The 23511-nt window shown below is 44.0% G+C and overlaps 2 long non-coding RNA genes across 8 annotated transcripts in view; both read left to right on the forward strand.

Annotated features, from left to right (window-relative positions):
• LOC111560530 overlaps positions 1-10803 on the forward strand; it is a 75408-nt gene extending 64605 nt beyond the window's left edge. For 2 of the 6 annotated variants that reach the window (XR_006598009.1, XR_006598018.1), the window contains 2 exons: positions 6006-6075; positions 9164-10803. This is a non-coding gene — a long non-coding RNA (uncharacterized LOC111560530). Of the gene's footprint in view, positions 1-6005; positions 6076-6209; positions 6524-9163 lie in introns of those variants that run through there. The other 4 variants (XR_006598020.1, XR_006598015.1, XR_006598017.1 and 1 more) reach the window with 4 other exon arrangements.
• A 1109-nt stretch (positions 10804-11912) lies between these two features.
• LOC109499875 overlaps positions 11913-23511 on the forward strand; it is a 77240-nt gene continuing 65641 nt past the window's right edge. For both annotated transcript variants that reach the window (XR_006598034.1, XR_006598039.1), the window contains exons 1-3: positions 11913-16501; positions 17869-18006; positions 20121-20254. This is a non-coding gene — a long non-coding RNA (uncharacterized LOC109499875). The remainder of the gene's footprint in view (positions 16502-17868; positions 18007-20120; positions 20255-23511) is intronic.

The following is a 23511-nucleotide window of genomic DNA, read 5'->3' on the forward strand; positions in this document are numbered from 1 at the left end:
ACCAAAGCATGTATATTTCCAGCCTTCCAAATGTGTCCTGCCTTTTATATTACATTATTATTTAGTGTAATGATATGAATAACAGCCAAAATTGTATAACATTTTCTGTGTGCCAGGTGTTTTAAGTGCTTTATGTACATACGGTCATTTAAACTTGATGATAAACCCATGAGATGGTTGTGTTTATCCTGTTTTGCTGGTGACGAGCCTGAGACACACAGAGTTTATGCTCCCTACCTGGGCTGGTGGAGCTCCAGGTACTTGAGCAGGCAGGTCCCTGAGCCCAGGCAGGTCTGGCTCCTTATCACACTGCCTCTCCTTTGTTCTGGCCCCCGAGTTCCTGCTGTCATAAACCTGTCACCCAGCTCTGCCCAGCACAGAGTTCGTCTCTCCGGATTCCACAAGGGCACCCCTCATGCACTCCAGGATGGTTCCCCTTTTCTTTTTTTTAAATTTTATTTGTTTTGAGAGAGTGAGCACAAGAGAGGGAGCGGGGGAGGGGCAGAGAGAAGGAGAGAGAGAATCCCAAGCAGGCTCCACACTGTTAGTGCAGAGCCTGGCGCAGGGCTCAAACCCAAGAACCCTGAGATCCTGACCTGAGGCTGAAATCAAGAGTCGGACGCTTCACCAACTGAGACACCCAGGTGCCCCCCAGGATGGTCCCCTTAAAACATTCAGGGAAAGATAGGAAAAAGCAGCACTGGGGCCGGCACCCACCTCTGTGGAAGACTGGATCTGTGGAATGTCCTTTTAGCAACAGCCACCTCATTAAAAGCCACCTTTTAACTTACTAATCAGATCTTGGTATCTGTAAGTGAGGGAGTTTGGACCCCACTATGCTTCCTTCCATGAGACTAGAAGAGCATCAGTGCTGCCATCTTGGCCTTGGCTCATTCCTTCCCCGGGGGAATAGAAGATGCTGTGAAATTACCTGTTTGGTGAGTTTCTCCTTCCTTCCTTCTTTCTCCTGGAGAAGCTGTCTTCTCTTCCACCAGAGGCATCTCTCCATACTCACTGGTTCAGAATCTGGGCAGGGAGGAGAGTTTCCATATCACAATTTTTTAAAATCTTCATTTTATTTATTTTTGTGAGAGAGAGAGAAAAAGAGAGAGAAAGCAGGGGAGGGGCAGAGAGAGAGAGAGAGAGAGAGAGAGGGAGGCAGAATCCCAGGGAGGCTCCATGCTGTCATGGGGCTCCAACCCCAGGAACCATGAGATCATGACCTGAGCCGAAGTCAAGAGTGGGACACTTAACCTACTGAGTCATCCAGGTACCCCTCCATACCACAGTTTTTGTTGAAGTATTATAGTATGGGATTTTCTCAGCAACACATCTCAGAACATCTATTAGAATTCAATTTCTCCTTTGTTCTCAGGCCGTGCTTTGGCTTTGCCAAAACTTTCAAACGCTGATTGAATGCCTGCATTGCATATAGTCAGTATTTTAGTAGGCAGTAGCTGCCACCTTAATGTGAACATTTGTGGGGCATGTGGGTGGCTCAGTTGGTTGAATGTCCCGCTCTTGATTTTGGCTCAGGTCATGATCAGAGTTGTGGGATTGAGCCACATGTCAGCCTCCACCCTGGGTGTGGAGCCTGCTTAAGTCTCTCTCTCCCTCTGCCCCTTTTCCCCACTCATGCTGTCTCTAAAACAAAAAAACAAAATTTAAAAATAAATGTGAACATTGGAGATTTTCTACTTGAGACATGAATAATTTGATACTAGAATATTACAGACCTCCAAGTTGATTTTTTTTATTTTTTGCTTTACATTATTTTATTTAAATGTTTTATTGATTTTTTGAGAGAGAGAGCATAAGCAGGGGAGGGGCAGAGAAAGGGGGACAGAGGACCCAAAGCGAGTTCTGTACTGACAGCAGCGAGCCCGATGTGGGGCTCCAAGTCACGACCCATGAGATCATGACCTGAGCCGAAGTCGGACGCTCAGCCATCTGACCTACCCAGGTGCCCCCATGCTGATTTTCAAGTACGTGATAGTATGATAGATTTTTTACTAATTTTTGTGACTTTTTTTTTTCTGTAGGCCATATACTTAATTTTGGAACAGAACAGACACCATATTCACTGTAGTGTGATTGAACTGTGGGCTCACTGATAATATGAAGGAGGCTGTTTCCCTCAAAAACACTTCCCAGTTTGTTTTTTACATGAAGTAGAATGAACCTATCAAAAAGTATATTATAATGTGACTATCACCCAGATGAAGAGGGAGAACATTACCAGCACTGTAGAAACTCCCTAGCAGGTGCTTATAATAGCAGCCACCACTAACTGAGCTATGACCTTGACCTCTCACCTCCTACATTAGTTTTGCTGAGTTTTGAACTTCATATAAATGGCAATCATACAGGATGCAGTTTGTGGTGTCTCGCTTCTTTTTGTTAACACCGCCTTAGTTTCTTGATTCTACACATAATGGTAGATGGTTTCCATGCCAATTCTTGAAGGCACGGAGGGAGGCAGGAAGGGAGGGTGGGGAAGAGCATGAGAGGGGACGTTTGTTGGGTACCATTTGACTGTAGCTACTCTGAAAGTGATCTAGTCCATGAAAAATTTTGGAAGAATATGAATAAGCTACATTAGCCAGTTCATGACTACCTTAGACCTTATTTACAGGAGAGGGTGAATTAGCTCTAAATGAAAGTCTTGTTGAGCTGACTTGTTTTGACTTGTGCCATAGGGCCGCGGACACATGGTTCTGATGCCTGTGTTCCTTAAAAGGACTCCAGAGGATTGGCCTGGCTGGGTTTTACAGTACCGCCTCTGAGTCTCCTTTGACTTAAAGTTATAGTCCTGGGCCCCAGGGTCTACTGTAAGGACATGTTTCCCTCTAGGTTTTCATCATAGTCACAGTTAATAAATGGATGACAAGGTAAGAGCGTCTTAGCCCCTTTCCATGTCACATGTCCTCTTTGTAACGCTACGATGTTTTAAAGACCGGGGAGACTATGTTTGTCTTGGCCATATGTGGACTACAGAGCAAGGCTTAATGATGGAGGCAGCCATGTTTATCTTTCAGTGCCTCTGAAATCCTTTAACTTCTGTTTCTGAGGACACACTCCGGGCATTGTCTTTCATGGTCTGGGAGCCTTCATGTTGCTCATTGGTCAGGGCGGACAGGGAAGTTAGGTGGTGTTCTCAGGCTTCTGAGTGAGAAAGCTAGAATTTGAGTCTAGCTGTCTGACTTCCAATAAGATGGCTCTTTATTGTACTTCACTGCATGGAGGAAACACAGTGATCACAATCCACCTCTTCAGTTTTTCAGGTGAGGAAAGGAGATTATAGAACTCTTCCAAAGTCCAGTGCCCCCCTTTTTTATTAGATTTTATTTTTAAGTAATCTCTACACCTGATGTGGGCATCAGACTTAACAACCCTGAGATTAAGAGTCGTGTGCTCTCTGGACTGAGCCGGCCAAACACTGCAGTCCAATGCCCTTTGACTTTAACACCCTGTCTCTTGTCTCCCTCACCTCTTTGCCAATCCCAACCCAACTTTGCTATGAGCTCCTATCAACACATCAGAATGAGTGTGTGTTTTAGCTATTGACTGCACTATTCTGGACTAATAATGACTGAGTCTAAAGGTGGCACTTGTAAGCCAGAGAAGGAAGGGTGGTCACGCCCTGGTATTGTGTTGGGAAAGCTACTTTGGGACAAAAGAAATGCCACAATGTCCCTAAAATCACACCATGTAAGTTCTCTTCTACTCTCTTTTTCTTTTCTTTTCTTTTCTTTTCTTTTCTTTTCTTTTCTTTTCTTTTCTTTTTTCTTTTTCTTTTTTTTTTTTTTTTTGAGGGAGGGAGGAAGGGAGGGGGGAGAGGGAGAGGGAGGAGGGGGGAGAGAGAGAGAGAGAGAGAGAGAGAGAGAGAGAGCGCAGAACCTGATGCAGGACTCAATCCCATGACCCTGGGATCATGATCTGAGCCCAAATCAAGAGTCAGACACTCTGGGTGACTGAGCCACCCAGGTGCCTCTCTTCTACTCCATTTCTGCACAGATTTTTGTCTTCACACTATTCTTTCAAAAATTATTCATTGAGCACCTACTATGTGCCAAGCAGTACTCTAGGGGCTCACGACACGTCTGTGAACAAAACAGACAAAAGGCTCTGCTCTTCTGAGGCTTATGTTCTAGCAGGGAGTGATACAGAACAAACAGTAGACATGATAAATAATAAATGGGGAAATTAAATAGTCTGTTAGACAATGATAAATGATACCAAAGAAACAGAGCAGGGTAAGAGAGATTGGGAATGCCCAGGGGCAGGTCACTGAAGGTTGAAATGAGTGTTCAGGGTAGACTCACAAAAAAGATGGCATTTGAATAAAGATTTGTAGGCAATAAGGGAATAAGCCATTCACATATTCCAAAGAAGAGCAGTCCACAAAGAGGGACGAGCCAAGGCAAAGACCTAATGTGGGATCATGCCTGGAACATTCAAAGTAAAGAACAAGACCAGTGGAGGAGGCGGGGAACAATAAAAGGTGAAGTCAGAGAAGTAACCAGGTGTCGGGCCATGTAGTGGCTTGTTGGTCATTGTTTAGACTCTAGCTTTCCCTCTGATTGAAATGGGGAGGTGTTGCAGGGCTTTAACCAGAGGAGAGACAGGATATGACTGATATTTTAACTAACCATGTTGGTTGCACTGTTGCTAACAGACAGTAGGGAGGCAGGAGCTGTGGGGGGGGGGGGGGAGGAGACCAGTTAGGAGGCAATTCCAATAGCCAAGGGATGGTAGTAGCTTGAAACAGTGGAGAGAAGTGGTCACAGTCTGGATACAGGACTTCCCGATATAATGGATATAAAATGTAAGAGAATGCAAGAATGACTGCAGTGTTTTTGGTGTAAGCATTTTCAAGATTGGAGTTTACCATCAACTGAGGTGGGAGAGACTACACGAGCACTACTGGGCACGTTAAGTACAAGCTACCTCCTAGACATCTAAAGCAGAGATGTTGAGCCTGGAGTTTGGACTAGAGTTGTGGGCGGAGATAAATTCTGGGAGCTCTTTCCCACGTAGAGATGGTAATTTAAAGCTTTGCTACTAGAAACTGGACAAGGTAACAAGGGGAGATGGAGAAGAATTCAAGGTCTAAGCTTCGAGCTCCAAACATTAAATGCAAAGAAGAAGAGGAGAAGGAACCAAGAAAGGAGATACAGAAGGAGAGTGGGGGAGGTAGCTGGGGGGAGGGGGAAATACAGTGTTTTGGAAACCAAGTCAATTACGGATATGCATCGGATGCTGCCGATGGGTCAAGCAATATGGGGACTGGGGATTGGAAATTGGATTTGGTCCTGAGATGGTCCAAGGGTGACCTTGACAAGAACATTTTGTGGTAGGGGTGAAAATCTGATTGGGGTGAGTTTAAGAGACACTTTGAGAAGATGTAGATAAAACAATAAGTATAAACAACTTTCAATTACTTTTTTTTTTTTTTATGAAGGACAGAAAACAAATGGGCCGTTGGTGAATTATGGTGAAGAGAGATATCTTTTTTTTTTTTTCAACGTTTATTTATTTTTAGGACAGAGAGAGACAGAGCATGAACGGGGGAGGGGCAGAGAGAGAGGGAGACACAGAATCGGAAACAGGCTCCAGGCTCTGAGCCATCAGCCCAGAGCCTGACTCGGGGCTCGAACTCACGGACCGCGAGATCGTGAACTGGCTGAAGTCGGACGCTTAACTGACTGCACCACCCAGGCGCCCCGAGAGATATCTTTTTAAGAAGGGAGAAATACCAGCATATTGACACAACGACTGACATTGTTGGTGCAGGGGGACGGGGGTGGGACTTCTGGGAGCATCATGGTAGGTGGGACTAGAGTCCAGCATTAGAGCAGCGGGACTGGCTTTGGAATGGGGCATAGATGGTCCATGTATGGCAGCGGTGGGAAGACAGAGGGCCTCTGCATGGAGGCCCGGCTGGACGATGAGAGGGGAAGGGTCTCTGCAGCTCTCCCTTTGCATCGTTTTGTTGTTCACAGAAGGAAGGAGGTCATTGACCGAAAACAAAGATGTTGGAGAAGATGTTGAAGGTTGAGACGAGAGGAGAAGGTATGAAATCAACACCTGTGAGGGAAGGGAGGGACATGAATGGGTTAGGGAAGCACGGCACAAGTGCCTCCTTGATGTTCACGGTCCTGGGTTTGAAATGACACCTGTCAGCGTGGTTGTGTGTTTTTCCCTAGGGATCTTTAGCTGTGTACATGAAAGGTGGAGAACTGGATCTTTCGTCCTCCGGAGAAAATTTTAAATGCAGCGATGTAAATGTTTCCAGAATGAACGATTCACTTCAAACAGTTATGCCTGCCTGTTTGCCTTGCATCGTCTTCCCCTACCCCCACTCCTTTCCCTCCCTCCTGCTCTCCCTTCCTTCATCCCTCCCTTCTTTCCAAAAGCACTTGTGAGTGTCTCCTAGGTAGCTAATACAGTTGGCCCTTGAACTCACAGTGTGAGTCCACTTACATGCGGGTGTTTTTCAATAAATATATTGGGAAATTTGGGGGAGATTTTGCCACAATTTGAAAAAACTCCCAGGTGAAGCACATAGCCTAGAAATACTCTAAAAAGTAACACAAAATTGGGAATTATTGGTAAGATCTCAGTATATAATATGTATCACATGCAAGATACGTATTGATCCACGCTTTATGTTATCTATAAGGCTTTTGGTCAGTTGAAAGCTATTAGTAAAGTTTTGGGGGAGTCAGGATTTCTATGTGAATTTTCACCTGCATCGCGCCAGGGCTTGGCATCCCAACGCTGTGCTGTTCAAGGGTCAGCTGTAGTCCCATCTGAAACCGGTTAAAAAAAAAAAACCCACATTTCTTCAGTAAACCTTATTGAGCATTTCCTAAGTGCCAGGAGCTCTGTAAGGTACCGTGAAGATCCAAAAAAAGGAAAGAAAACCCTAGGAGCTCATTGAATGGTGAAGATGGCCCATGTTCCATGGTAATTGCAGTGTAAGATGGAAATCTGTAAGCCTCAGTTCGAAAATAGGGCGTTGTGAGAATTTACAGAAGGAGAGCTTATTTCTAGCTGGAAAGAAGAGATCCCTGATGATGTGACAGATTGTATCTTCCAAGGGTGGCCACACAATCTCTCCCATCCCACCTGGTCTTTTATCAGGAGACTTTGTTACTCTTCCCATTCAGAGTGGAAGTTGGTGTGTTCTTCTCTTAAATGGGCTTGTCACTCATTTGGGCCCAGCAGAAATGTGCCGTGTAACTTCAGAGGCTAGCCCAGAAAATGAGATTGAGTTCCCACCCTGTTGGCTGGGATATCATGGAAAAAGTCCTGAGCCAACACGTGAGAAGTCCAGTTGCCCTGAGGCTGCGAGAAAGCCCAGGCCACATGGAAAGCCTACTCGTGTATGCTTTGGTTGACATTCCCAGCTGAGGTCCTGGCTGACAGCCAGCATTCTCGGTGGACGTGTGAGGGAAGGCACCTTCACACGATTCTCGCCCCCATGACCATGGCTTCCCAGCTTGGGCATCATCAGACATCCCGGAGCAGAGTCAAGCCGTCCTCGCTACACTCCAAATTCCCGACCCACGGAATTTGGGAACATTAGAAAATGGTTGTTTTACACCACTGAGTCTAAGAGGGGCTTGCCAGGTTGCAGTAATTATCAGAACAGAAGATTTCTTGAAAGGGGGAATATGTCAATGTTTAGGTGTGAGGACTGTGTGATACTAAATGAGGGTGGTGATTTTATTGTGCAGGGAACCTGTTGAATTTCCCTTTCACGTTTGATGTTCTGGCTGTTGAACAGTCTTGTGGAAGTATCTCTAGATATTTATTTATCTGATTCCAGGACATTTCGAAGGTTTTGGAAAGCGGTTCTTCCTTGCTACTTCATTCTGTGATGACCCCGTACCATCAAATACACTTTAGCAGAACCGAGTCTTGAAGAGAGTTAACTTCCTTCCTTCCTTCCTTCCTTCCTTCCTTCCTTCCTTCCTTCCTTCCTTCCTTCCTTTTTTAATATTGTATTTTTGAGAGAGAGACAGAGAGCAAGTGGAGCAAGGGGCAGAGAGAGGGAGACCCAGAATCCAAAGCAGTCTCCAGGCCCCGAGCTGTCCGATGCAGGGCTCGAACTCAGGACCCGTGAGATCATGACCTGAGCCGAAGTCGGACGCTGCCTGGGTGGCTCAGTCGGTTGAGCGTCCGACTTCGGCTCAGGTCATGATCTCGCAGTCTGTGAGTTCGAGCCCTGTGTCGGGCTCTGTGTTGGCAGCTCAGAGCGTGGAGCCTACTTCAGATTCTGTGTCTCCCTCTCTCTCTGCCCCTCCCCTGCTCATGCTCTGTGTGTGTCTCTCTCTCTCTGCCAAAAATAAATATTTTTTAAAAAAGTTAAAAAAAACAAAAAGTTGACAACTTCCTTAGCAGAGTTACTAGTACATTTCTTATAAAACTAATAGCACTAAACAGTACTCTTTACGTGGCCACACAAAAAATTTTTTAGAACACACACACAGACGTATAGTGTAATTTAGTTTGAAACTAATTTTTGTCATAACCGTAATATTTTTATTTTGATCTTTTAAACTTTTATGGACTTGGCAAAGGAAGAAAAAAGGAGACTTTTTCAAGAATGGTGGTTGTAGACGTATTAGTGGGTCTTTTACCTGACTTGCCTGCCTTTTGTTCCGCAGTAGATTCCTAGGTGACCAAATGGTTTGATTTTCTTGATCGTCACTCTTCTGTCCTTCCTCTGGCTGCAACGATCTGTTAGTGTTGCAGCTTTCACCATTAGGGTGTTTTCTTTGCAAGTTGCTGGGACTAACCCTGGCCAACTCAAACAACAGGTTGTTCGTGTCTAAACATTGATGGGGTTCTAATAGTCCCTCTTTCAAGAAATCTTCTGTCCTGATAACTATGGTGACCTGGCAAGCCCCTCTTAGACTCAGTGGTGTAAAACAACCCCTAAGAGGGCATGGATGGGATTTCCTACAAGGGTGTGGGAGAATTTCCAGAATCAAAAGGAAGGCTGAGAAACCAGACAGGGCAGGCAGAGGAGTAAGGAACTGTCTGAAGACTGGAGGCAGGGAGGCCTCTTCTGAGCCTCCACTGCAGGCTGATGGGCACCAACCCTTCTTAGGTACCATAACCTTCTGCTCAATCTCCGATTTCTGTGCAGCGTGCCCGTGCCCAGGGAGGGTGGATTCCTTGATGAAGCTCCCTTCTTGTCTGGATCCAGAGGGAGGAGTTTCCCAAGGTAAATCTCTACCTTTTAGCATCAAAAGAGAAATGCAAGTGAAACGGCACAGAGACGGGTGCCCGCTCCATCACTGGTTTCTGGAGGCATCTAAATGGCCAGGAGTAGATTGGACCTCCTAGGCCTTGAGTACATTCATTCTATCCAAGTGCTTCTGTTAACTAGCAATATACTTTATTTCAAAAATCATCTCCCAGTGCCTACATTTTGAAAAGAGTTAATACCTTTTAAAACAGTTTCATATTCATTAGCTCCTTCTTTACTTAAAAACTTGATGAGGTGGAAAGAACTAGAATTAACATTCCCTCCTGCGAGATGAAAACCAGAGGCAGTGGATATTTAAGGCACTTGTCCCAGGTCACCCTGAGGCCTCAAAAGCATAATCAAGGCTCCGGCTGAGTTTGACTTTCATCCCTCAGTTCTTCCTCTGTTTTTTCACGAAGCTGTTTCCCGAGGTACAGTTACTACACCTCCTCCCCCCCCATTCACAAAACTCTCAGTGTTCATCAGGAAGCTGCACCACGGAAAGAGAAGTGCTCTAGAAGGGTAAGATGCAAATCTTGACTTCACCACCTACAGTAATCTCTCTTCCCTGAGCCCTGGTGACTCTCCCCTCCAGGGGCTAATAAAAGAATAAAATGGAGAGATCCATATTATGGGGGGGGGTTATAAAGCAAAGTGTCATGTAATTGGGGAGTGTTATTATTCTACTGATTCATGCTCTAAATTCTCTTTCTAAGGGTAGACATCGAGCGACATTATCACTGACTATTATACCGTGTGCTAGTTCAGCATGTGAGTATTATCAGTGCAAAGGGGGTTCCCCATGCGATATCAGTGTGGATGGAATCAGTGCCTCCAGTCCCTCAGGCCTGAATCACATCGTCTGCAGTTTGTTTTTCCTTCTACCTGTTAAGCATGTAGTAGTAAAGATGTTCGATTTCCAAAGAATAATTAAGCCAAGGACGCGGTGTCCCATCTTTGATGAAATGCAGATTTCACATTAAATTTGGATCCTTCGTTTTTAAAGGTTGAATAGAATAGCGTCTAAAAAAAGAATTCCCCCTGGTTAAATTTAGGCTGCTGGAAAAAAAAAAAAAGAGAAATTTAATGTAAGATTATTCTTGGTACAGAAACATTTTCGCTTGGCTGTGAAATGGATACATTTAAAAATGGCTGCAGGCTCTTGCCTTTGGAATTGTGTGGGGGATGATCCAACAAATGTGAATAGGCCTGTTCGAGTCGGTCACACTGCTTCCCTGCCCCTAATGAAGGGTTTCTCGTGTTAGTGCCAAGTAATGGTGTCTGCTTGCAGGTGTGCTCCCCCTGCGTTAGTGGGTCCAGCAGAGCTGGTGGTAATCTTACACCCAGTGGCCTCTCCATGCGGGCTGGGCTCACCCCAGTTCCTGGACAGATAGGACGCTGGTTTTGCCAATTTCAAATTATGAGCCTTATCTAGGCACGCCTAGGCACGGAAGTACTATGTGGCACCTCCCGCCGCTTCAAGAGACATACCAACCTTTACTCTGTTGCAGAGAGTAAATTTTATATATATATATATATATATATATGTATATGTATATATACACACACACGCACACACATACATATGTATATATATAATTATGCATATCATTATAGCAACAGATGACACTGAACTGTTGCTCTGTAGCAGGTGCTAGGTTGATAACTTTACACATTTTTATTTTTGCAATTAGTTAACTTACTTATTTATGGTTTATTTTATTTTATTTTGAGAGAGAGAGAGAGAGAGAGAGAGCGCACACAGAAGCGGGGGAGAGCGACAGAGGGGAAGAAAGAGAATCTCGAGCGGGCTCCACGCTGAGTACAGAGCCCAACGTGGGGACCCATCCCATGACCCTGGGATCGTGACCTGAGCCGAAATCAAGGGTCAGACTCTCAAGCGGCTGAGCCGCCCAGGTGTCCCCTGCGCATTGTTTTTAAATTCATGCTGTGAACACAGAAGTTCCTGAAGAACATAAAATGACTCACTGGGGCCATGAAATAGTCCAGCCATTTGCTCTACAGAAGCATGTTCATCGCTGGCTGGGAAAGGACAAAAGAAAAGAACATTATGCATCTTTCCTCGAAATCTAGAGAGTTTTGCTTTCTTGCTGCTTTACCAAAGAAAGAGCTCTAAACGAAAAAAGAGGGAATGTTCTTTCCCATCCTGTCCATTGCATTCTATCTCCCAGACTGAAGGAAGGCAGCAAACACGCTGGCGAGCCCCCCACCCCCACCCCATGCCTCTAACTCACGTGCTCTAATAGACTCAAAAGAAGACAAGTCATCGTACAGGAGAGCATCTCTCTCCCCAACCCACCCAGCTCCTACCAGGCAGACCTGTTGGCATCTGACCATCAGGCAGGCTGCCCTTTGATCGGGACTCTTTCCTTCGGCCACTTGCGAAGCCTGGTCACACAGTCGGCCTCAGAGGACCTTGCTGGGTGGGGATCGGGAGGCCATAAAGTGATTCGGTTGCTTTTCCTGCTGTGGGCTCTGGGGCCTCAGTCATGAATGATGACTGTTGTTGGAAGAGTGGCTGAGTTATTATAATAATACCTGTCCTTCCACCCTGCAGGGATGTCGTCAGTGTGAGATGACATAAAGGATATGAAAGTCCTTTGAAAAGTATAAAAGACGTAAGTCCAAAGAATAAAAGAATAAAAGAACAAAAAAGCATTATGATTCCAATGATGTCAGAGCCTTCCACCCCAGGACAATTGGAATGTTCAATGACAAGCCAAGTTTTCTCTGTAGGCCCCAGGGTTTTCACCCAAGTTTTTAACAGATTTGTCTCAAACTAACCACGCTCTTAGGGAAAAAAGAAGAATGGAAAAGAGCAGTGAGCTCCCCGTCTTGGGTCAGATCCTGCTGTAAATGTTCTCTCTCACACACACGTGCATGGACAGACCCAAACCTACGTGTGTGCGGGACATACTCCTACGAAATATAAAAATGTGTAAATACCGAGAGGGGAAAAGTGTAATCCAGAGGTAGCTGGAACCTCTCTGCTCTTATAGATCTGAGTCAGATTACCTGGGTCTCTGAGCACCCCAAGTCTCTGCAGGATTTCTACAAGTTCCCCAGGTTTCTGATGGTTACACAAGTTTTTCTCGTTTCTGTCTTGGGGTTTCTGCGGCCGACAGGCAGACTCGTTACCGTGTGACCTAGAGAGACAGCACAGAGAAACTCAGCCTCTCTGATCCCAGCAGTCCCCATTTTCCATCCCAAACATGAGGTCGATCATGTAGGAATGGGGGAGAGTGCACTGGGTGTGCAGGTGGGACTCCGTTTGTTCGGCAACAGTGAAGATAGTACTCCGTTCCGGACACATCTTGAGTGACCGCTCCTTTCCAGGAGAGATTGAGAGCCTCTTTCCAAAAGCTGACTCTTCTCCCTGACCCTTCTCGTTTCCCACATCCCTCGTCCCTCACCATTAAGGGAGCCAAAGAACAGATTTCATTTCCTCGTCTCAAGCAGGGCAGCGTCCTCCCACCACCCCCAATTCCCTGGGCGAGGCTCCTCCTCTTCCAGAAGGCACTCTTTCAAATAATGAAGAGGGTTTCCAACTGGATCCAGAGAAAAAATCGTCTTCACTTCCTGACAAAAGTGTGAAAAATTTACATATTCCTTAAAAATTCCGCAGCCTCTCAGGGCCGAACACTGATAACAGAATCATGTTCAATGTGTTTTGACTATGACGCTAAATAGGTGGCTTAGAGAAATCTTTCGGTTAGATGCAATTGTGTGGGAGAGCTAACGGAGCTAGACTCATTCCATGTTGCTCTGTTATTCTATTGAGAGAAAGACGGGGGAGAAAAAAAAGCTTTATTTCTGTCAGTGGAAGAAATGAGCTGTCTAAAAATAACATAAGGAGAACACCCACTACTCCTGTCCCTTCTCAGATGTCACATCGCATTGATCTTGGTGAGCCGGGAAGTCACTTAGTGCATCCTTTAAAAAGTCATACTGTCCAGGGAGAGAAGGACACCTCCTTTCACTTCCAATCAGCCAACCCATCACTCCTTTTCTCCATTGGTAGGGTTGCAGAGGAATGTAAAAGGTATGAGTCATGTTCTGAAAATGCAAACACACATGCAGAGCATATAAAATGAACCGCGAGGAGAGTAGGAATTAGAGACACAATGCGGCCCTTTGTGAAACATGGCAACATCCCTGGGGACCAAGGTTTCTGAGTGTTGTTGAGCCGAGGGTAATGACAGGGTTCAGGGTTTGCCAGAGAGTGTGTGATAACACGGAGATTTTTAGGAAAAGTGCAGTGAGCCTTTAATCAAGCCTCAGAGGGGCTCGCCAATGGTGCCCATTCTGTCAGTTGTTTATGCGGTGGGTGGGCTGCAGTCAGAATGTCGCCCTTTTTCGCTATGAAAATTTATGGAGCGTTTATCTAATTTTTTTTTTTCTCCTTGAGGGAAACATTTGCAAAATGTTAATTACACAGGTTCTAGATTTACCGTTCCTGAAAGATGAATTCTGGAACATTACTTTTACCTGTGGTCACCTCTCTTAACTGGGAACTTGAGTTTCACTGACTTGGGATGTCACCCTGAGGGTATGTCTGTGACTCCGGAGGAATCCCTTGGGATCTACCACGTTTTGGAGTTGGGGAAGGTATTATTCTGGGCTGCAGGTTATGGCTGTTAGATGGATAACACGTCAGGAGGATCGCAGCCATGCACAAATGGAGGGATTTTGACTTGCTATGCCTTCCATGTAACAGTTATTACGTTTGTGTTTTTTTTTTTTTTTTTGTAGATAATTGTTCAATCATAGAGTGTTATGGTGGAGTCTTTGATCTCATTCCCCAAAGTTAACTGTAAAACTTTTGTATGAGCTCCCGTATTCCTGGATTACAAAATGGCACCAGCAGACAATTCTTACTGTCATGGATAATTGCCAGAGAGAGGGGAAATAGGATAGAGGGCTGGGATAAAGAATGAAAGTAAACACTTAAGGGGAACATAATGCTTTAGAGGAAGGCACAGCACTGTAATAGTGTAACGATTCCAATCCCAGATTCATGGTGATTTAATGAAATAAGCAGCATGCGTTGGCCCTAAACATATGTTGACAGAGGCAGATTGAATATTAGAGATTTCTATTGTAAAGTAGTGATTTTTGTGTCCAAGATGTCATTATCTTCCAAAGATATGCACTCCTTTGAGGTCTGAAAATACAGGTAGTTTCCTTTTAATGCTTCTTGAGCCTTGCACTCATTGTTTTCTCTTGGAGGACGCTTGTGATTTCCATGCACAGACACTGTCATAGGATCTGCATTTGAGCAATCAGCAGCCCAAGACTATTCGATAGAAAGGCTGGAGGAGAATGAGAAGGCTTCTTATTCTGGCCGTCATAGATGATTGTTGGGTTTGTAAAGGCCTTCAGATAGAATGACAAGGAGAATTCAAAACCCAATGCTTTGATTAGAACTAATTAGAACTAACCCCTGCTCTCTTCTTCATTTGCCAGGTAGCATACCTTACCTTAATTTCTGGGGGAGGGGTGGAGAAAACTCTGCCCAAACAGGATGTACAGCTGTTGATCTGGAACCATGTCGTACAACAGAACTAAAGGAAGGGGTTGGACTCACTGCCTTATCCTGAAACACGTCTCCAGGATTGGTCCCATGGTTTTTACCACGGATGGCAGAGAAAGGCAGAGCAAGAACAAAATTGTGTTAATGTGGCCACCAATGCCATCCTAACTGTCAGTATCTGCCAAAGCTGGGATATCACTTAACCCACCTAATATTTTTCTTTAATTTTTTTTCAATGTTTATTTATTTTGAGAGAGAGAGAGCACAGGCAGGGGAGGGGCAGAGAGAGAGGGAGACACAGAATGCGAAGCAGGCTCCAGGCTCTGGGCCGTCATCACAGAGCCCAACGCGGGACTTGAACTCATGGGCTGGGAGAGCATGACCTGGGCTGAAGACTGAGCCTCCCAGTTGTCCCTTAACCACCTAATATTTTATCCCACTGCCATGACTTGAAATTTAGGGCCCTTTTCCACACAAGACTAGGAATCCCTCTCTGATTTTGCTCTCAAGAGAATGACCCCCTCATCTTATATTTGTCTGTTGCTTCCTCCCAAATGTCATCTTTGGTCCATACTTCCAGGGTTGGGCCTTGGCTTTCACGCACTACAGGGTATTTGGTGTTTTAAATTATACCTGCAATTCTCATGGCAGACCTAGGAAATCATTACAGAATGAAGGGAGTCAGCAGCTCTGATTTAATATTTTTCTGTCTCTAGGTCTTAAATCCTTCTGCTTTGTCCAAGTCTTCATTTACCCCAACACTAGGATAAGATTTCAGAGGATACTTTTCCTCATGAAATTTTCCATGTTTTTTTGACTGAAAGAAAAGATTCATTCACCACAGAATTCATCCAAATTTGAAGAAGGGGGTTAGAAAGTTCAGATGTTATTCCAAATGGATATTAAAAAAAAAAAAGCCAGTCTATCAGTAATGAAGGTAATATAGAGCTAAATAGAAAACAAAACTGTTCCTTCTGGAAAAACAAAATTCACAAGATGTTTTTTTTTTTTTCCTTGGATATCAGCCTCTTCAAGATTTGGAGTTCCTAGTCATTGAAAAGCTTTGCTCATTTTCTATCATGGTAACATATATAGATAGTACAGTAGCTAATTGCAATTACCCTAGATAAAGACCCAAAGAAAAAGAAAGAAGGAAAAAAGATTTTCTTCCCCCATTTCTTAGTTTGTGCACATTCCATTCCAGATGGGGCCCATTATGTGATGTTGTATTTCAAAAGGGAAACATGTCTTAAAGTTGCTGAAAAAATGTCCATTAAGGAAATAAGAGCCGCTGCAGGAAAGACACGTGTTATCTATTTCTTCAATTAGTCGCAAAATCCTGGTAGTATTCCTGGAGAACTGTGGGGGTTCTAATTGAAATATTCGAATCCCCACTCCTCCCCAACCCACCAATGCTATTGTGAAAAGGGAGAAAGAATCATAGGATTCAATTCTGGGGGAAAAACCATTTCTGATTTTGTAGCTAAGAGAATAGAGTTGCGCAATTTTGCTTAATGTGTCGTTTATTAAAAGTTTTTCTCAGTAGGACAGCAAGCAATTATGTGAAGCAGCTGGGTTACAGAAGGACCGATCGCATGTTATTACACGCAGAGGAATTATGGATTATGGAAAGATGAACAATGTAATTATGCTCACGGAGTGTCACTTATTAATTTTTTAAGGTGAGATTTGCAATAATTTCATAATAGCTATAAAAATCAGAGCAAATGCCTGGGTTGCTAAGGGTCTCCAAGATTTAAAATTGGTACATGGCTTTCATTTTGTTAAAATGTGGTAGAGGGCATGATCGTTTTCAGCGCTGCAAGGGGAATGAAATCCTACAAATGCTGAGGCCAGAATCTAAAACTTTTAATCAAAAATCCTCGTTTCATTAACTTTCTTTTGTCACAACGCTAGTCCCTTCCTGGGTTACTGTAGTGATGGACTCATATGGGATAACCCACAACTGTCTTTCATTTCCTCGGAGTAAATTATGCAAAGTGAAAAGCCGCCTGAGTCCCCAAGTCAATTAACACCTTTTCCGGCTCCACTACCGTAATTATTTGAGAAGCCTCACCTTTAAGAAGCCCGACAATCGCTCAAAACTCAGGGCCACCTTGGCCTTTTGGGGGCCCTGCTCTAAACTGTTTAAAATACTTTTTCTCAATTATTCTTTCCATTGCCTCCTCCACCCTCTTGTTTCTAGTTTCTTCTTAGCATTGTTGCTAATTAGGTTCGCTTTTTTCAAACAGGCAGAGGACAGTCTGTGTTGCCAGGTAAGTAGGTGGTATTTGCAGTGAGCAATTAAAATGAGCTTTGCTGAATGAAAGAAAGGAAGAAAGAAAGACAGAAAGACAGAAAGAGAGAAAGAAGAAAGAAAGCAAGAAAGAAAAGAAAGAGGAGAGAAAGAAAGAAAAAGAAAGAAAGAAAGAAAGAAAAAGAAAGAAAGAAAACTAATAACAATAGTAAAGCAACAACAACAACAACAGATAAGGGTAAAAAAACTGAGGTGACAAGAGAAGTTAACCTGCAGTAGTAAACTGTGAGGTGACTTGAAAATCCTGCAGCTGTAGGTGAGTGGGTGGCCTGGGCAGTGGCTTTTGGCCAACTCACATAAAAAAAAAAAAAACACAAAAACAAAAACACAACAAAACAGAAAAACAACAAAGGAATACAGAATCATCATCTCAAATCTGATCATTTTTTAAATTTCCCAGCTGCTACATAGCTTTAATTTTTACCTTTGAGTATTTTCCTCCGAATGGTAATAACTTCATTTTTTTAGCTTCCCAATGAAATTGATACTCACTGTTAAAATGTGAAATTGAGTAAAAATCTCCAAAAATCCCCAGTGAAAAATTCTGCTAACACTGAGTGTCTGTGCTCTTTCCAGCACTTTCCATCTGACATATAAATATGAATGATAGATACAAATATATATAATTATACGTATACATAAATTTATGTATATATAAGTATACATATATGCATTTTTATTAAAAATCCACTTGTTCATAACATTATATATTGAGCATCTATTATGTTCCAGGCAGTGGGATACCGTGGTGACCAAAAACCGACACGGTCCCTCTTCTTGGGGAGCCTAACAGCCTAGTGCAGGAGAGAGAGATTAATTAAAGAAACCTGTAACATTACAAATGTGGCAAATGCCATCCATGAAGGAGAGGTACGTATTATAAGACTTTATGCTGGGGACAAGGGCTTAATCCAAGATGCCAGGGAAGGTTTTCTGGAAGAACCGATGACACTGAATTGAGATTTTCAGGAAGAAGATAGATGGTGCCTTGAAAAGATAGGGATGTCAAGGAGCAAGGATTTCCTTTCCCCTTTGGGGTCCATCTAGCTGGACTAAGAATCAGACTGATAGGAGACGAGTTGACAGAAAATCAAATTTGGTTTCGTACATAAGGGGGGGTTTACACAGACACAAAATTCCACGAGGCTTAGAGGCCATCCTGAGCCAAGGAGAGGGGTGAGGTCTGAGGATACGTCAGCAAGAATGTGAGAGGAGATGCTTGCAAAATAAAGGTTGCCTTATGAAGCAGGTAGTCTCTCAGGTAGAGAGGAATCTTTTGTTGATAGTTGTCTTCCTGGTATAAGCTCTCCTTTCCCGTGTAAATTTAGGCCTTTGGGGGGGGGGGGTGCAGGGGGGAGCAGTAAAGAGCCCTTCTTGAATCCCCTGGGCTCTAATTGCCTTTAACTCAAAACTGTGTTCAATGCAGGAGTGGCCTGCCCTTGGCCTCTACAGGCGTGAGGGGAAAAGAGGGTCCAGGACAGCTGAGCTTTTTAGGTAGAGGAAGCTGCTTGGTAAAAGGCTTCATGATAGGAGGAGGTACATGCATTTGAGAAAAATAAACAAGGCTAACATCCAGACAGTAAATCTGTCACCATGGGAGACAAGCTCAGAGTGGCTGGTAAGAGCCAGACTTTGTAGGGCCTTGTAGACCCTGCTGAGACTCGGTTCTCACCCCCAAGAGTAATGGAAGCAGTGATTCAGGCATGGAGGTGATGTGTTTCATCGGGCTCTGCCTGGTTTCAGTGTGGAGGACTCACTAGTTGCCAGGGGGTTCAGTTGGGAGGCTGTCAGGGTAGAAGGGAGAGAGAGATGACCCGGAACTAGGGTACTGGCAGTGGAACTGGAGAGAAAAGAACTGGTCATGTATTGCATGTAGGGCTAGGTGACAGAGAAGTGTCAAGGGAGGGACACCTGGGTGGATTAGCAGGTGGAGCATCCGACTCTTCATTTTGACTCGAGCCGTGATCCTACGGTTTGTGGGTTTGAGCCCCATATCTGGCTCTGCGCTGACAATGCAGAGCCTGCTTGGGATTCTGTCTCTCTCTGTCTCTCTCTCCCCCCTCTGCCCCTCTCCCACTCACGTTCTCTCTCTCTCTCTCTCTCAAAATAAATAAATAAACTTAAAAAAAAAAAAAAAGAAAGAAGAGTCAAGGAAGATTCCGTTCCATCTGCCCAGTTTCTTCTATGGTTGCCTTTCAAACCTTCTGCCATTTTGACTATGGTGCTCTCTGTTACTGCTTTGCAGTACCTACTTCTAGATTGTGAGGTATTATCCCTTTTTCTGATACATGTTCCAAATATTCTCTTCTCATCTATTCTTTGTCTTTTTGTTTTACAGTATTTTGTTACGATCACAAGTTTGTTTTGCACAGTTATATTTGTCAGTCTTTTCTATTTCTTCTAGATTTTGCATCTCCTAATGCTTTTATGATAATGTTTGATTGTTTTGGGGGGATTGTATTAGAAGGTATGGATAGACCTTATATTTCTTACCCATCTATCCTAAGATGGGTAAAAAACTACATTTACATTGGTTATTCTCCTTCCCCCATTAATTTGATGTTTTAAAGTTTAATTATTTATTTTTGAGATAGAGAATGAGCTTGAGTAGGGAAGGGCAGAGAGAGAGGGGGACAGAGGATCTGAATCAGGCTCTGTGCTGACAGCAGACAGCCCGACATGGGGTTAGAACTCACAAACTGTGAGATCGTGACCTGAACCACAGTTGGATACTTACAACCCATTGAGTCACCCAGGTGCCCCACCCCTGACTAATTGGAAGTAATTTCCCATATATACACACAAAACACAGATACACACACACACACACACATGTACATACACGGGAGATATTTAGTACATTATTGTGATTAGCTGTTTTCATTGACTTTTTTTGTGCTAATCACACACTATCTCATATAGCTTTACTTAAACCATTTTTTAAAAAAATTGTTAATTATTTTTGGACACTTTCTATTCCACAGAAACCCAGAGCATTACCTTGTCTGTTCCATGAAAGAAACCGTGGGTGTTTTACTTGAGATGGCACCAAATTTGTAGATTAATTTGAGAAGAATTGACATTTTTATCACGTCGATGCTTCTTGTCCAGCAATGCGGTATGTCCCCATTTATCCAAATCTTCTTTTATGCTCTTCAGTAAAGTTTTATGATTTTATTTATATAGGTCTTAAGGCAAAAGTCTTTTGTTTGACGAGAACAATCTTACAGTTTCCCACTTCCTGACTTCAGTTAAGGGTGTATAAATAGACCCATCTTCTCTGCTGAAAATATCTAGGCTGATTTTGAGAAGTTTGTGTACCTCAGATCATTAGGATGTGTCTTCTCTTTCTAGAAGGTTTGCCATTTGTTCCAGGCAGGAGGATGTGGGGAAAGTGAGTTTTTGTTTTCTTGGAATAAATACCTTTATGGGGAATTTTGAATCCGTCTCTGTGCAAGGGATGGCCTGTCTTCTCTAGGACAACGTTTAATGTGGACAGAGGCTGTGAACCTATGGTTGTATGTCTACATCTTTAGAAACACGCTCTCTAGTAATTTGGAAATATTTCAGCATAATTCTTCCGCTGGAACATGTTCAAGGCCCAGCTGAAGAATCACTCACCCTTATTCTTATATGTTTACCTGCTGATCTTTCTCTGGGCAACGACCTCTTAGATTCACTGAAGGGTGGAAGAAATCTAGCCAGAAGCCCTTAAGAAACCGTCCCGAAAGTTCATCTTCTCTTTTTTTTGAAAAACAGTCTCTTCTTGCTCCCCCCTGCTCAGGCAAGGAGAGGAGTCACCATTAGATGTTATGGCTGATAATGCACACAGGGGCATGCACACAAAGATTAAAGGCTCCGAGCATGTTTCTCCACTTGATGGATCCAGCATTCTTCGTCCAAATAGCTCTGTTCGAAACTGTTCTTTCAATGTTTGGGCTATGCTTGTCTCTGATAGCGCCAACTTAATGTAAATTAGAGAGACGTGGTGAATTCCCTGGGAGAGCTGGCAGGAACAAAGCTGGGGTCCCTGAACCTCTCTGTCTCCTCTCTGTTTGTTCTCAGCCTCTCCGATCTTGCCTGCTTGTGAAACTCCATCAATGGTAACTTGTGTCTTCGTTGTGTTGGCTGGAGCCCGGGCTCTGCAATTTGCAGCTTACTGTCGATTTCATTTGGGGTTAATACTTTCCTATTATACCTATTGTCTGGCCCTCACTCTCCTGCCTGGTACTGTAATACACTGCTTTCAGTATTCTAATGGGATCGCATGGGTCTGCCATCACTAGCTCGATTTTTTTTTTTTTTTTTTTTTTTTTTTTTTTTTTTTTTTTTTTCAACATTTATTTATTTTTGGGACAGAGAGAGACAGAGCATGAACGGGGGAGGGGCAGAGAGAGAGGGAGACACAGAATCGGAAACAGGCTCCAGGCTCTGAGCCATCAGCCCAGAGCCTGACGCGGGGCTCGAACTCCCGGACCGAGAGATCGTGACCTGGCTGAAGTCGGACACTCAACCGACTGCGCCACCCAGGCGCCCCACTAGCTCGATTTTTAACAGGAAGCTGGGACAATAAAGGCCTTGAGAAAGCAAATGTGAGAAATGCCTGCTTCTGTCTGGGGACCTTAGTGCAAAATGAAAACAATAGTGTCTTTTTGCTTGCTTCTGCCATTCCCATTTTCACCAGTAAAGAGCTAGCGCCTTTCCCTGTACCGTGGGCACAAAGAAAAATGGCGTCAGCCATCAGAGGCTTGTACTTCAAGATATAAAATAGGTTTCCTTGTAAACACCTAATTGCCACCTATGGTCTGCTTTTCTTTTGCCATTCTTTACTCAACTCTAAGCAATCTTGGTTCAAAGAGTGTACCTTGATTAATAATAATAATAATAATAATAATAAGACATGGCATTTTAAAAGAGAAATCCAGAAAACCTAGTGGCAGGTAATTACTAACAACTCCTTTGTGCGTTAACTGAACTAAGCCGATGATGTGGTACAACTTCGTGGGGACCAGCTCCATGCAGAGCCGGCCTTTGAGGAAGGGGCCTCTGGTTCTTTCTGGACCCAGTTAATGATGCTCTCGTTAACAATAGACAAGTTAATGAGACTTTCAACAGCATTTGGGGACACTTAGGAAAGAAGAATCCTGAAGAAGGAATTAGGAGTTTTTACTCTCCAAAAGGATGAAAATAGGAAAGTCAGAAATGATCTTTATTTCCACTGTTAGACAATGTCAGGTACCCAGTTTCTAGCTTTCTTCATAGGGTCCTTCTTATCCTCCTTCCTGGTGGTCATCCCGTTGTTCTTGCTGACTCCTTTTTCCTTCCTCGGGGGCTTAGTGATACTATTCTCCGCCTTCACATACCCTCTCCTCCATCTTGTACTGAAAGAAATAGATTTTTAGTTTACAAAATTCTGTTCCTTCTGTCATGAGTCCTAGCGTTTTGGCTTGATGCATGGTTGACTACTTAGAAACTACATTTCCCAGGCTCCTTTGCAGCTAAAATTCCAAGCTATAAATTGGGCTCCACTGATAGAAGTTCTCATAGGAGATTTCTAAGAAGAGAAACAGAGGCTTCTTTTCCACTCTGGCTGTCTTTACTGCCCAGCAAGGTCATGGCTTTCTTGCCTTGGCTTCTGGTCTTTTGTAGCTTCCTGCTTGTCAGGAAGCAGTGGGGGTAGTGGCCACATCTTGATCTGATCTCCAGTCTCTAAGCACAGCCTCTTGAGTCTATTCTCCTGCTTCCTGCTGCAGCAGGGGCCTCAGACGCCTGCCAGGGCTGTAGCTGGGCCTCTACGTTTGCAGGCCCTGTGCTAAGCCAGTTCTGGGTTGTTCTGGGACTCATTCCAAGAAGCTCATCTCTCACTTTCTAGTGAATTTGTCAGCCTCTCAACTCCTGTATTAAACCCATTCTGCTGAAAACATGTGGGGTGAATTCTGGTTCCTGCACTGACCCTACTGCAACTAACAGTAATTATGCCCAGTCTGATAGAATTTGAGGGCAGAGACTGTCCTTGTACAGTAGGCCCTCACAAAGAACCAACAAGTTCCATGTGCCAGGCTTCACGTGAGGCACTTGACATACATTCTTTCACTGGCTCATCCCAACCACCCTAGGAGGTAGGCACTGCCGCCATTTTGTTGACATCCCGATCCACAAAAGTGAGGTTAGGGAGGTCAGTAACCTGCGTGAGGCCACAGAGCTAGGCAGTGAAATCCCCTCCTCCTTCAAGCCTTGTGTCTCCTCCCAGCTAGGACCGAAAAATGCTTAGAGTGTCAGAAATAACTGCTGCCTACTAAGATCTCAGGATGATTTCCTTCGTTTCCAAATGGGGAGACAGACTGACCGGGAGACATGACCTCACCTCTTTGACTC

This window comes from Felis catus, chromosome A1 (assembly GCF_018350175.1).
Source record: "Felis catus isolate Fca126 chromosome A1, F.catus_Fca126_mat1.0, whole genome shotgun sequence".
Lineage (NCBI taxonomy): Eukaryota > Metazoa > Chordata > Mammalia > Carnivora > Felidae > Felis > Felis catus.